Source organism: Hipposideros armiger, unplaced genomic scaffold (genome assembly GCF_001890085.2).
Source record: "Hipposideros armiger isolate ML-2016 unplaced genomic scaffold, ASM189008v1 scaffold_372, whole genome shotgun sequence".
Lineage (NCBI taxonomy): Eukaryota > Metazoa > Chordata > Mammalia > Chiroptera > Hipposideridae > Hipposideros > Hipposideros armiger.
Window position 1 is genome coordinate 434,224 of NW_017731722.1, and position 12,910 is coordinate 447,133.

Consider the following 12,910-nt stretch of genomic DNA (forward strand, 5'->3'; position numbering starts at 1 on the left):
AATTGGTTGTTACACAGTAGTCATGGGGTTGTAGGGCATAGCATAAGGAATATATGAGGTCTGACAATTAAGTTTGTGAACTTGTTGCAACAATGTTGCTAACCTTCTTTGATATCAGAGAGATTATTTGTTATGAATTTATACCAACTGGACAAACAGTTAGCCAAGTTTACTATTTTGAAGTTCTGGAAGTTTTTCACCTGTGTGAAAAAGTTAAATGACCTGAACTTTTCGCCAAAAATTCATGGCTCTTGCATCACAACAATGCATCAGCTCTCATGGCACTGTCTGTGAGGAAGTTTTTAGCCGGGAAATGAATAACTGTATTGGAACAGCCTCCCTACTCACCTGATCTGGCCTCATTGACTTCTTTCTTTATCTGAAGATAAAGGAATATTGAAAGGAAGACATTTTGATGACATTCAGGATATCAAGGTTAATACAATGACAGCTCTGATAGCCATTCCAGAAAAAGAGTTTTAAAATTGCCTTGAAGAGTAGACTAGGCACTAGGGTCAATGCATAGTTTCCCAAGGGGAGTACTTCGAAGGTGACCATAGTGATATTCAGCAATGAGGTATGTAGCACTTATTCTAGGATGAGTTTGTGAACTTAATTTTTGACCTTGTAGTCAATAATATTGTAATAACTATGTATGGTGTCAGATGGGTACTGGATTTTATCAGGGTGATGGGAGAGGTTTCGGGGGCAGGATGAAAAAGGTGAAGGAATTAAGAAATACAAATTGGCATTTACAAAACAGTCATAGGGATGTAAAGTAAAGCATAGTAAATATAGTCAATAATATGGTAAGAACTATGCATAATGCCAGGTGGGTACTAGATTAGTTGGGGGGGGGTGGCATTTCCTAAATTATATAAATGTCTAACCACTATGCTCTATACCTGAAATTAATATAAAATAATAGTGAATGTCAAAATAAATAGATAAATAAATAAAGTGTAAAAAAATAAATAAAATAAAACCAATCTCACATATTGCTTTTTACCTTTTTAAATATGGTTACCAGAAAAATTTAAGTTCCATATGTACTCACATTATATTTCTACTGGACATTGTTGCTCCAAATCATCTAAACAATATGTAAGGCCAAACCTTAATAATCTATTAAGATTTGTCCATGTTATAAAATAATAAACATAATGAGAAATGTGAAATTGGTTCCACCAAAATTCTGAAAAAAATATTAATTACCTTTCACCATTATCCAGTCAGTTAAACAAAAGAATGGAAAAGCTAGTCTCAATAGCAGCCCAAGGAAAGTGCTACCAGGCAGGTCTGTGGCTGCAGAAGAAAGTTGGACAGTACCTTCCAGAACCAGACATGGATAACATGATTCTAGGAGCGGATTGTGAAATGAAGCCAGAAGTATCTTGTGGGAGAACCACTCTTTAACAGAAATCACACTTATGACCCAGGCATTCAAGTGGTACAGGGTAACCCTCAAATTCCATCTTGTGGTTTTCTAGTTCTTACAGGGGAAGGGAGGAGAAAAGGTACATGTTTGGTTAGGAAAGTTTTTAAAATAAACAAGTAGAGGCTGCATTCAAACACCTTGTTGGAAGGCCATGAAACATGTGAGCAACCATCAAAGCAGACAGCACTTGGGCCGGCCAACTGGCGCGATGGTTGAGAGCTGGCTTGGGACGCCAGAGGGCCCTAGTTCGGATCCCGCATGTGAGGGCCAGTGACACAGCCCTCCACAGCTGGGATGCTGAACAACAGCTCAACCTGGAGCTGGGCTGCCATGTGTCGCCGGCAATGGCGTGGGCTGCAGCTCCTGTGGCAGTGGGTTGCCATGGGCTACTGTGTGTAGCCACCAGCCAGCGTGAGTGGCCAGCAGCCGCAGTGAGTGGCTGTCCAGAAGCCGGCGACTGATGTGCCTCGCCCGGGAAGAGCGCAATGATGGTTCCAAGTTGGGCCAGTGAAGCAATGCCCTCCACAACTAGACTGAAGAACAAGAGGATAGCAACTTGTCTGTTCCCCTTCCCCCAGTTCCCCACCGCTGTTCCCATTCCCCCAATTCCCCAATAAAAATCTTATAAAAAAAACCAAAAAACAGACAGCACTTAATTAAAAGCCACTCATGCCAAGTTGGTAGCATAAAAGGATCATGTAAGTATTTTTAAATGTAAAACTTGCTACTCTCAAAGAAAAGGTATGTAGACTAGGTCAGAGGCAAACTAAAAACAAATGGTCTATGAAGAAATCAGTAGAGCACCTCATAAGGGACTCCAAAGCAAAAATGCAAACCTCTTAAAGCACAACAAAATCAGGAAGCCAGCTGGAAAAGGTGAAGGTCACTCAGGGATGGAAAAGTGATGGGAGGGAGAATCAATTATTTGCTGCAGTCTTTACTGTAGAGAATTTTAGAAAGAGTGTCACCTCCATCTCGCTTTAAAGCAGACGAGTCAGAGGTATTAAAACAAAAAGCGGAAATCACACGACCTTCCTAGACCTTAGTGACAAACTAAATGTAAATAAATCAACAGAACCAGGTGGCATCCATCCAAGATTTCCAGAGGAACTCAAGGGTAAAATATGGAACCATTGGACAAAATGCAGAACCTGTTAGAGAATGGCAGGTTGCCAGCATGACTCACACTCACAACTCCAGAGGAGATTCTGGAGGCAAAAGTCTCTCAGTTTGATTTCTAAATTTCATAAGGTAATGGCATCTATATAAATGTTAAAATGCAATCCCTACGAGAGTGTGGTTTATACGAGAGGGATACTTGATTAATAATCTGTGAGGGACATTTTCTAGATGATTTGGGAAACTTAAACCAGAGACTAAGAAATCTTTGATTTTTTTTTGAATACTTATCTGTTAGAAATCTAAGTATTTGTAATGGAAATTATGTAACATTTGGGGATTGCATTAAAATATCCTAAAAGAAAAAAGTTAGGAAAAAGAAAAGATATAAGAAGAAAGAAAGCAGACTGTTGATAAGATGGGTACACAGTGCTTTATCCTTTTCTTTCTACATTTGTGTTTGAAAATCTCCATAATAAAGCTAAAAAATAGTCAAGGAAAGAACAACGGAATATGTATGCGTGTGTCCAAAGGGAAACCAAAGAAGACCATGTATGTAGACTTTTGAAAACACTTTGACAGATTTCCACACACGCCATGTTACACACACACACACACACACACACACACACACACACACACACACACACACACACAGAGCAGGTTTTTCCAGTTACAATGAAACTTTTCTCACAGAGAGGGAATCACCCAAGAGACAAGGGCAAAGGCGAAAGATAAATGGGAATTTCTGAGGATGATGAAGTGCTAATAATGGTGGTATCCCTAATGAAGCAGTTTCATGTAGAAACTTAAAAGGGGGGAACAAACAGAGAAATCAAGTTTGTAGGTGACATGAAACTCATCTCAGCAGTGAACTGACCAAGCTTTTAGGGAAAAAAAACCCGCAAAAAAAATTCCAAGACTGCCTAAGTAAAAAGAAAAATGGTAGATGATCTTTAATATGTACCAGTATTAAAAGATTAACTTTAGAAAACAGTAATTCAGAATATATGTATAAAATATGAGATCTTATCAATTATTAAAAATCTAGAAAAAAATGTAGTAAGAACCATAAATCATTCTTTTAAAAATCAGCTTATTTCGCCTCTATGGCAAAAGAGAAACACAATATTAAAGACTCCTGGGAAAGTATTTCAGATATAAAACATTTTCAAGACTAGATACGTCTAAGGCAACAAGGTGCCTGCTTTCTCTGGTGAATGGTGAAGCCTAGAGAACAACATCTAGAATCAGTAAGGGAGTTGAGTGGACTATCAAAATGGACACAAAACAGCTAAAACATTTGGGCTTAGAATCACAAAGCTTGAGTGATATTGTATAATCAATGTCTATGATCAATGTTTTTGAATTGACTGATTATGGCTTCATTCACCAATTTGTAGACTTAAGGGCTACTCCTTGAAATATTAATGCTTTAGTTGTTAGAATTAGTAAGATACTACACAGTGAGAGCAAACTTAAAGAAGATGTTAACCCCCAAGAAAGTGTTAAAACTAGAAATATAAAGTGATTGAAGGAAGCTTTAGAAATATTTATGTCCAATTTACTGACCATCACTGATGCATATTTAGAAAACAGCTACAGTTTTTAAAAAGGAAAAACTAACAAGGGCAAAAGAAATTTTACTACAATATCTTTTGGTGCTTCTCTAAGAACTGGAACAGTAGTAGGCTATATGAACAGTGACATAAATTTTATTGGATTAACTTCATCTTTGATTTGTTGGTGTCACTTTTTTCCTTCATTATAATTAAAAATTAACTATAATGACATAAATATTTCAGTTATTCAATATAATAAACCATAACTTTATTAATTATAAAGATACAGTGTAGTACAGCTCATGTGACAAAAAGTACCTATTAAAAGTCCCAGATAGTTATATTATGATTTGTTATATTATTTTCATACAGTTTATTCACCAATGAGTAGAAAATTGGTATTATAAATTATTTTCTTTAGTTTTTTTTTTAAGCTATAGTAATTTTATAAACATTACTTAGTTAAATTCCAAGGCAGATCATATTCTTATGAGATCATTATTTCAAAAGCTTACTCATGGCATGTCTTTTAAATCCCAAGAAGCTGAGTGTGAAATGGTTAACTAATTCTATCAAATAACCAAGAATGGTTATCTGACACTCAGAGAAGCTAAGGTAAAATAGAGATTAGATGATTTTTTTGTATTTTACTTATTTGATTTTGCTCTAAAATCATCGCAATACTTTCTAATTCTATCATAATCTTTACTAAAAATTAATCAACACATTTTAAGAGTATTTTTGCGCTACATAACTAAAAAGATAGCATAATTTCTTAATTTCTTTCAGCTTTGCTTGCTCATAGCTTCATCTGGTTTTAGACAGCTGAAACTTTTATTTGTGAATTTATAAGTTATAAAGCCAAAAGTGAGGTGAAAGTGAAACTTCTTGTTTTCCTGCAGCAGATGGTGGTAATGGTTTCATGTCTCACCTCATAAGAGGTGAAGGATGTCTGGTACCCAGTGCAGCCACACACTTGTCCAGCTTGCCACAGTGTTCCTTACTCAACTTCTGGACTCATACTCTACACTATCTGGTAGATGTTAGGTAAATAGCAAAACTACAAAAGCCTCATCATTATGACCAATAAAACCTTGGCTGATCATAATCTTTGACTGCTTGATGTTCTGGAAGAAAATTTTTTTATTTACAATGTCTAATTAGTTAAAATGTTACTAACAGGGATCTCTGATTAATGATTTTATTGGTAATTTTAATTTCATTTTTAATATTTTTATTTTCCAATTTTCTTTACCGTAGATTAATTGATTTATAATCAGAAAAAGCATTAGAGTATTTTTAAATAGATGTCACAAATTTCAATTTATATAATCTGGAAGGAATATTTATAGTCAATATCTCACTGGCAATCAAATTTTCAGGACTGGAGTCTTATATAATGACTTCCCATTTTCTCTAAAATAGAAAATACACTTGATTTTCATTTATGTAGAAGTTGTGAATCAAAGTCCTTTATAAGAAAAAGAAACAAAAAAGATTTATGGGTCTCCGCTTTACTTTTTGATGAGGACATATCATAACCACCTATCATCCCTTGTGTCTGAGTGAAACAGAGGTAGAAATGGACTCAACTATCACAGCACACACAGTATGCCACTGTCTTTGTTAAAGTGACCCTGCTGTGTTTTGGATCATAAGAAGGGGGCTTGACATTTTGGAGTAAAATGCCACAGAATCTCAAAATAGGACTTTGAGAATTCTTAGGATCCACATACAAATATCTTTTTTTCTTAGCCAGGAGAATTAGGTGGGAATTTTACTTGACCTCTTTCATTTAAAGAATCTCAATCAGTTGTTCCCTAAACAGCAAAGTACAGACTCAGCAAAAGGGCCCAAGAATTATATCACACACTGTTTATGGCTGAGTGGGCTTACAGAGTGCTGGTATATGCTGAGCACACAGCTATTTGTCATGAAGCCATCAATCAAATTCAGTTGATAATAGAAATCCCTAAATAAATGAATTATAGAAATCAATGAGTCTGCTATTCTTTCAGAGTTTAAAATCACTGAAAAATTTACCATGGATTTAGAAGGCAATTAAATAGCAGGGCATCAATATTCTCTTATTCATTTCACAGTTCTTTCAGGCCTAACTGTACTATTTAGCAAAGACCCAAAGAGACTGCTAAAGACAGACTCCACTGGGGTCCTCCCAGGAATAGCAGGAATATAGTCAGTGGTCAAGTTAAGTTACCTATTCCGTGAGCCCCTAATCACAAAATACAGTGAAGTTCCTTGGGGCCTATCCAATTATACACACCAGTATAGAACCAGATCTCACCTATTATCTCAATTACTAGATCCAGTGGGAAATAAAAAATGAAACCCCACAGGCAATCAAAAACTCTCACATTCGCTGTTAAGTTTTTCATTTTTCCTCTCACATTAGGAAGAGTCACAATGACATTTTTGAGTCTCATCTTTCCTGTTCGTTTCATTACAAAGCATTACAAATGCCTAAAAGTCCCAGATAACACTTAGTAAAGGAGAGAAACAAAAGACCCGGATAATTATAAATTCAACAATATGCACTGAAGTGAGTTGGCTGAACGTGTTTGTTAGTATGAAGTCTGGATTGGCAAATGTAGCCTGATGCTGACTTACAGGGGAGCACTTGTACTTATATAACTATAACTATAAGGCTTAATTTCTTTCATTTTTAACGATACTGTCACAGCACCTCTTTCACTTAACAGCATGACAGCAGCCTGCAAAGGCTGCCTACTACTTGCCTGGCACTCTGTTAGGCATTGAAAATACAAAAGAGAAAAATAAATTTTTAATTAAAACAAAACAAAACACACAAACAGAAAAACCAAAGAGAAACAAACCATGGGTCCTTCCTCAAAGAAATTCCAGGCCGATGAGGAAGTAAGACATGGACACCAACTACTGCCATGAAGAGCGAAAGGCATAATACTGTATATAAGATACGAGCAGTGGAGGAGGCTTATTAAATCTTTAAGGGGTTGGAAGCCAGAAAGGGCTCCCAGAAAGGGATGATCTGAGGATTAGTGGCTGAGATGCCTTTGAAGAATAAATAAAATTTAGCCAATAAACAAGGAACAGAGGGTAATTCATATAAAGGTGTTAGTATGTGCAAAGGTACAGAGCATAGAATAGCTTAGTATTGGAGAAGAGCTTAGCTTAGTATTTATAAATAATTTGGTGTGGTTGAAATGAAAAGTGAGCCATAATGAAAGCTTCTGTCCTCTTAAGTGTATATATCATTCATCCTTCCTCTGATTGGGGTCTATTTACCAAGATGAGTCTGTTTGGGTTTCCTAGGTTGTACAGTTTTAGTCCAAATTGAAGCTCTGATTTTCACTGCATATTCATTTGGTGCTGTCACTCTTGGTCATTAGCATTTTGCACAACTGAACTTCTAGGTGTGCCCCGTTATAACTTGTGCTCACCTTCCTTGCAAACACTTAAAAGGAAAACCGACACTGAGAGAGCCAAAACATTTTTGTGAAAATGTAATTACTAACAGGGCTTTATTGCTGAAAATACAAATTAAATTCTTCCCTTCCTTACTCCTATCATCCTCCTTCACTCTCCAAAGATTCATTCTTAGTATGCACCAAAAAAATACAGTTTTGTTTTTTTGAATACCCCTTTGATTACAGGGATTGTGTTGTATTTATAACTGTTCCTAGGTGGCTGGCAGAGGGGCTTGCCTACAAACGATTGATGAGCAGAACGATCAGTCAATCAGGTCATCTGATGGCTGAATTGAAGACAAGTGTGGAAGCATGTGCCATAGAGAGCCAGCCAACTGAAGCAAAGGAAAATATTGTACATCTTCTGCAATTTTAATGAACTAAGAGAATATAACATGAGAAATCATAAACATTTGCCATTGCATAAATCCTACCTAAAAATAAAATAATGCCAGGTAATACCAGTTACAATGTCTTGGCTACAAGAAATGGGAAGTTTATTTCCTAAATGTATTACCTCACTGAAGAAGAAGTCCAAAGTTCTAAGGTTGACTAATTCAGTGGGTCAACAATTACATCTTTTTTTTTTTCTGCCATCCTCAGATTTTTATTCCTGCTTGCCTCCTTCCTTCGTGGTCATAAGTTGGTGCAGTAGCTTTAAACATCACATGATCACATAATATCCAAATGCCAGATTTGGAAATTAGGGCATATTTCTTTCTTGTATTTTCTCTTTCTCTTTCCTTCTTTCTCTCTTTCTCTTTCTTTCTTTCTTTCTTTCTTTCTTTCTTTCTTTCTTTCTTTCTTTCTTTCTTTCTTTCTTTCTTTCTTTCTTTCTTTCTTCCTCTCACTCTCTCTCTCTCTCTCTCCCTCTCTCTCTCTTTCTTTCTGAGAAAATAATTTTATTTTATTCAGTGGAGTGGTCAAGTATCCAGCCTCAGAACTTCTGGAATTGCTTCTTGGTGCCTGCAGCCTTGGTGACCTTGAACACATTGAAGCGCACAGTCTTGCTCAGGGACTAGCACTCACCCACTGTGACAATGTCACCAATCTGGACATGCCTGAAGCGGGGTCACAGCTGCATGGGCATGTTCTCGTGACACTTCTCAAAGCCGTTGTATGATGTAGTGGAGGTAGTTTCAGCAGATGACAATGGTCCTCTGCATCTTCATCTTGGCCACCACAGCAGATAGGATGCACTCTCAGATAAAGACATTACTGGTAAAGGGGCATTTCTTGTCAATGTCCTCCTTGGGCATCTTGACTCAGGCCAATGTCCTTGTAGTGCTGTGGAAGCTTCTCTTTGCCAGTTTCTCCATGCTGGACCCTCTTCTTGTTCTGAAAGATGGCTGGCTGCTTTTGGTAGGCACGCTCAGTCTGAATGTCTGCCATGTTCTTGGCTGCCTGAAAACACAAGCCTTGTATTTTCCTCACACCTCTTTGGCCAGAATTGTATCACATTCCTGGTTCTAAGTCAATGGCAATCAAGGGGACTGGATTTATTGTGATTGGTTTAGCCTGGAACTAATCAAGATGCACCTTGCTGAGGGGCGAGGGTGGGTCCCAGCTTCCTCCAGGAACATGAATGAAGTCAAGGTTCTGAAGCAAGAAATTAGAGGATTGGGGCTGGCCGAGTGGTGCGATGGTTAAGAACTGGCTTGGGTTAAGAAATTAGAGGATAGGAAAACACAAGCAGGATTTGCTGTTAAATAAGCAACTAATACTGTCTACAATACCCAATGTCCTATTTAGCTTAATTTCATTGTACTCATTCAACTTCCAAAGGGTCAAATAAGCAACCAGTCAACTGCATTTGCCATAAAAAGGGGCACAACTGTATTTACCTTTAAGACAAAAGAAACAGATAAATAAAACTTCAACAAAAGAAAATCAAATTAAAGAAAACTAAAATAAGAAGACCATAAAGAATTTTAAGCACTATGATCTTAGAGTAAGAACAATCCTATGTTCAACTATTGTCAATTGTCTTCCCAAAATAAATATTAGAGTTTTGGTATCTGATTCAGTAAGTCAACTTTCTTCCTTGTATTTCTTCTATTGACAGTAAAGATTGAAAAGTGATCATATTTAATACAAGAGACAATAGACTTAAATAAAAACAGCCAAAGACTAAAATGAACTTGCAACTACCACCCCTATAATTACATTTGCTACATCTGCAATCCTTTACCCAGAAATATACAGGTTTTCACAAAGTCTTTGAGGTTAATGCTAATTATTTGTTAATTTATTCAAAAGTTACTTTAGTGGGCAGAATAATTTAGTTCTAATCACAGGTTAATATAGTTTTAAGAAACCTGTCTGAAATTCAGTGCCTTTCACACATTTAGCATCAATACCATGTTGCAATATTTAAAAATGTATTAACATAAAGTATTGCAAGCTATACATTTAAAAATTAATCTCAAACTAAATTGAAGATTACACCCATTAAGTATACCTTTAAGAGTTGAATATTGGGTATAAGAATCACCACTGGTTGCCTAGCAACCCTGGTACCAGCACTTACAGTAAGTTTATCCTAAACATTAATGTAAAATCAGCAATAAATACATATCCACTTCAAGTCTCTGTTAGAAAAATGCACTTTTTCTGTTGTCAATGATTCTGTATTATGCTATCCTGGGGAGTTGAATTTCAATGAAAGGTTGAGAAGGGCGTGTCTTTGTCATCAAGTTATCATTTACTCTCAACCTTCAGTCCTAAAAATGATGCCCAGTCATTAAAGCAATGATGCCAATCACTGATCATCACAGTTGCAATGAAATTAATATCAGATGAGTATCTCAAGGCATCTTAAAAAAAAAACACGTGGAAAGTATACCTTGCTTCCACACACTCTAATTTCCAAAAAGAATGTAAGATTAGATGATGAGTGCCTTGGGGTACTCTCAAGGCTCTCCTATTCTTTAAAATGCCTGAGGTAGGCCCCACAGTAAAAAAATGTCATCTCTCATCCCATTTTCTCCCACTCGAGTATATAGTAACAAATAACCTTTCTAATTCTGCATACATTCCCATGTCTGTACATTTACATTACTGGAGCCTCTGGGGCCGCCATTGCCCAGGAGTTCTCTGAAGCACTGCGGCTGTGTTCTGCTAACTGCGTTTGGCTGCCCGGCTCCTCCTGGGCTCCCAAAGCTGGCAAGCTGATATGCTAATAGAATTCATTAGCCCGGGCTTTGACTGACAGTTAAAACAGGACTCCACATCAGCACTCCAGCACTGCATGGCCATTATGCCATTTCAGGAGGCACAGCTAATTCAAAGAAGATGATGACAGGGTTTGCAATCAGGGAACATTAGAGTGTCGGGCAGCAGAGAGGCTGAACACGCTAGGCAGGCAATATTGCCAGCAACCCTGATTTGATTTCTGGCACCACTGGCAGGCTTGGCAAAAAACGGAGGTAATGAGATAAACTGAAATACCAGGCACTGGGACTGGTCTTTGAAGTAATTATTCTCTGGGGTAACAAGGGACAAGATGAAAAAGCTTTCAGGGGCAGGCAGTGGGCACCCGTGGGACCCAGTTTCCATTACAGCATGACACGCTGCTGAGTGACTCTCTCTCCACTCGGGAAAGCAGAGTACTAAATAGGCTGTCACAGGGAGGGGCGACCAGGAAAGGGTCTGGGAAAGGAAATAAAGCTGAAAAAAGATAGGAACCAGATAGACTGTCAGAGCCCTGTAAGGAAGCAAGAATTAAGTGAGGTGTTTCAGAAACTCTGTCAGGAAGTGGGTTTCATCAATTAGTCTTTACATTTAACACACTAGGGGGAAGATAGAAAAGGGGACAAGGCAAAGGACTCAACAGGCCATAGAAGCCCCAAGAGTAGTAAAGTCCCTTAAGATGTTGGTCAAAAACAGATAAGCCTTTGGCATTTCCCCTTTGGGGCTCCTGGCTCTGTCAGGATGAGGACCTGAGTGAAATGATTAAGAGAGCACTTTCTGGAAGTTCAAGCCTCTAAGCCTCTGCATATAATCAGGCTCACCAGGCAATTCTTTATGTAGGAACAGGCCCAAGGCTAACGTTGAACCAGAAATGAATCATTTCTCATTCTGCAGTGAATACTATTTCTTCTGAATCGAATTCGAGGTCACGAGCTAAACAAACTGGGAACCACGCATGTTACAGACAAGGGGAGTTACTCCATGTGCACACACCTAGAGCTTGAGCTTGTTTTTTGGATCTTTACAAGAGAAACATTACCCAACTGAAAATAAATACCACCCCAGGATTGACAACTGAGAACATGTACAAATTATGTCACCTTTGCCCTGCTTGTTTTAAAAAGCGAGAACAAGGATATAATATTTGAACATACACACACACACACACACACACACACACACACACACAGCTGTGATTCCAGAGAATATATATATATATATATACATTATACATACATATATACATATATATCAGTGGTGCATTTTTTATTTTTTTATTTCTGCATATAACAAAACCTACCCAGAATGTTTATCAGCCATAACTCATATATTTTTTCCAAAGATCTCCCTGACCTCTATTTCTTCTTTTTATACTTATTCTTTATCAATGACAACTCATTCATTCCTGCATTTTCAACTATCATCTCCATATGGAAATGACTATCAACCTGTCCCTAAAACCTAGCTATCTATTGGGTTGTCGGAAAAGTCATGACGCATTTTTGCAACAAAGAACAGAAAAAATACGTCATGATTTTCTGACAGCCCAATACGTAAACTCCAGGCCCAAATTTTCACTGGCCTTTTGGAGAGCACTAATGATATATACAGAGCTGGCAAGCAATATACTTTGACACACAGACACCAACTCAAATTCACACTTGTCCAAAATTCCCCCTTTTATGTTCCTGTTTCCATGAATAGCATCATAATCTCTTGATTCACCCAGTTCAGAAGTTGGGAATCATCTTCTCTTCCTCTTGTCGCCCATACTCGATCTGATGCAAATTTTGTTCAGTAACTCACTCAGGTCTCTTGTTTTGATCTCTGAATGTCATTCCTACCATGGTTTTCTAATGTAGCAGCCATGCTATTATCTAAATTGTGTTTTATAAGTAAAATTGGGAACATAACTACTATAATATTATTTCAGTGGGAAAATATAGTCCATGTACCTACTAACTAACTTAGACTCGTTCTTGACTCTGTTTACTGTACCCCAAATTTATATCCAGTGATTTCCAAATCTTGTCACTCTACCTCCATTTCTCTTATATTTGCTACCTCAGGAGAGGGTCTTGCTGGTATCCCAGTTTCTGCCCTCAAAACTTTCATCTGGAGCATTATAAGAG

The 12,910-nt window shown here is 37.5% G+C and overlaps 1 pseudogene; it reads right to left on the reverse strand.

The window, feature by feature from the left end:
- Positions 1-8,523: 8,523 nt before the first annotated feature.
- On the reverse strand, positions 8,524-8,978 carry LOC109393279 (40S ribosomal protein S11-like; annotated as a pseudogene).
- Between the last annotated feature and the right edge of the window lie 3,932 nt (positions 8,979-12,910).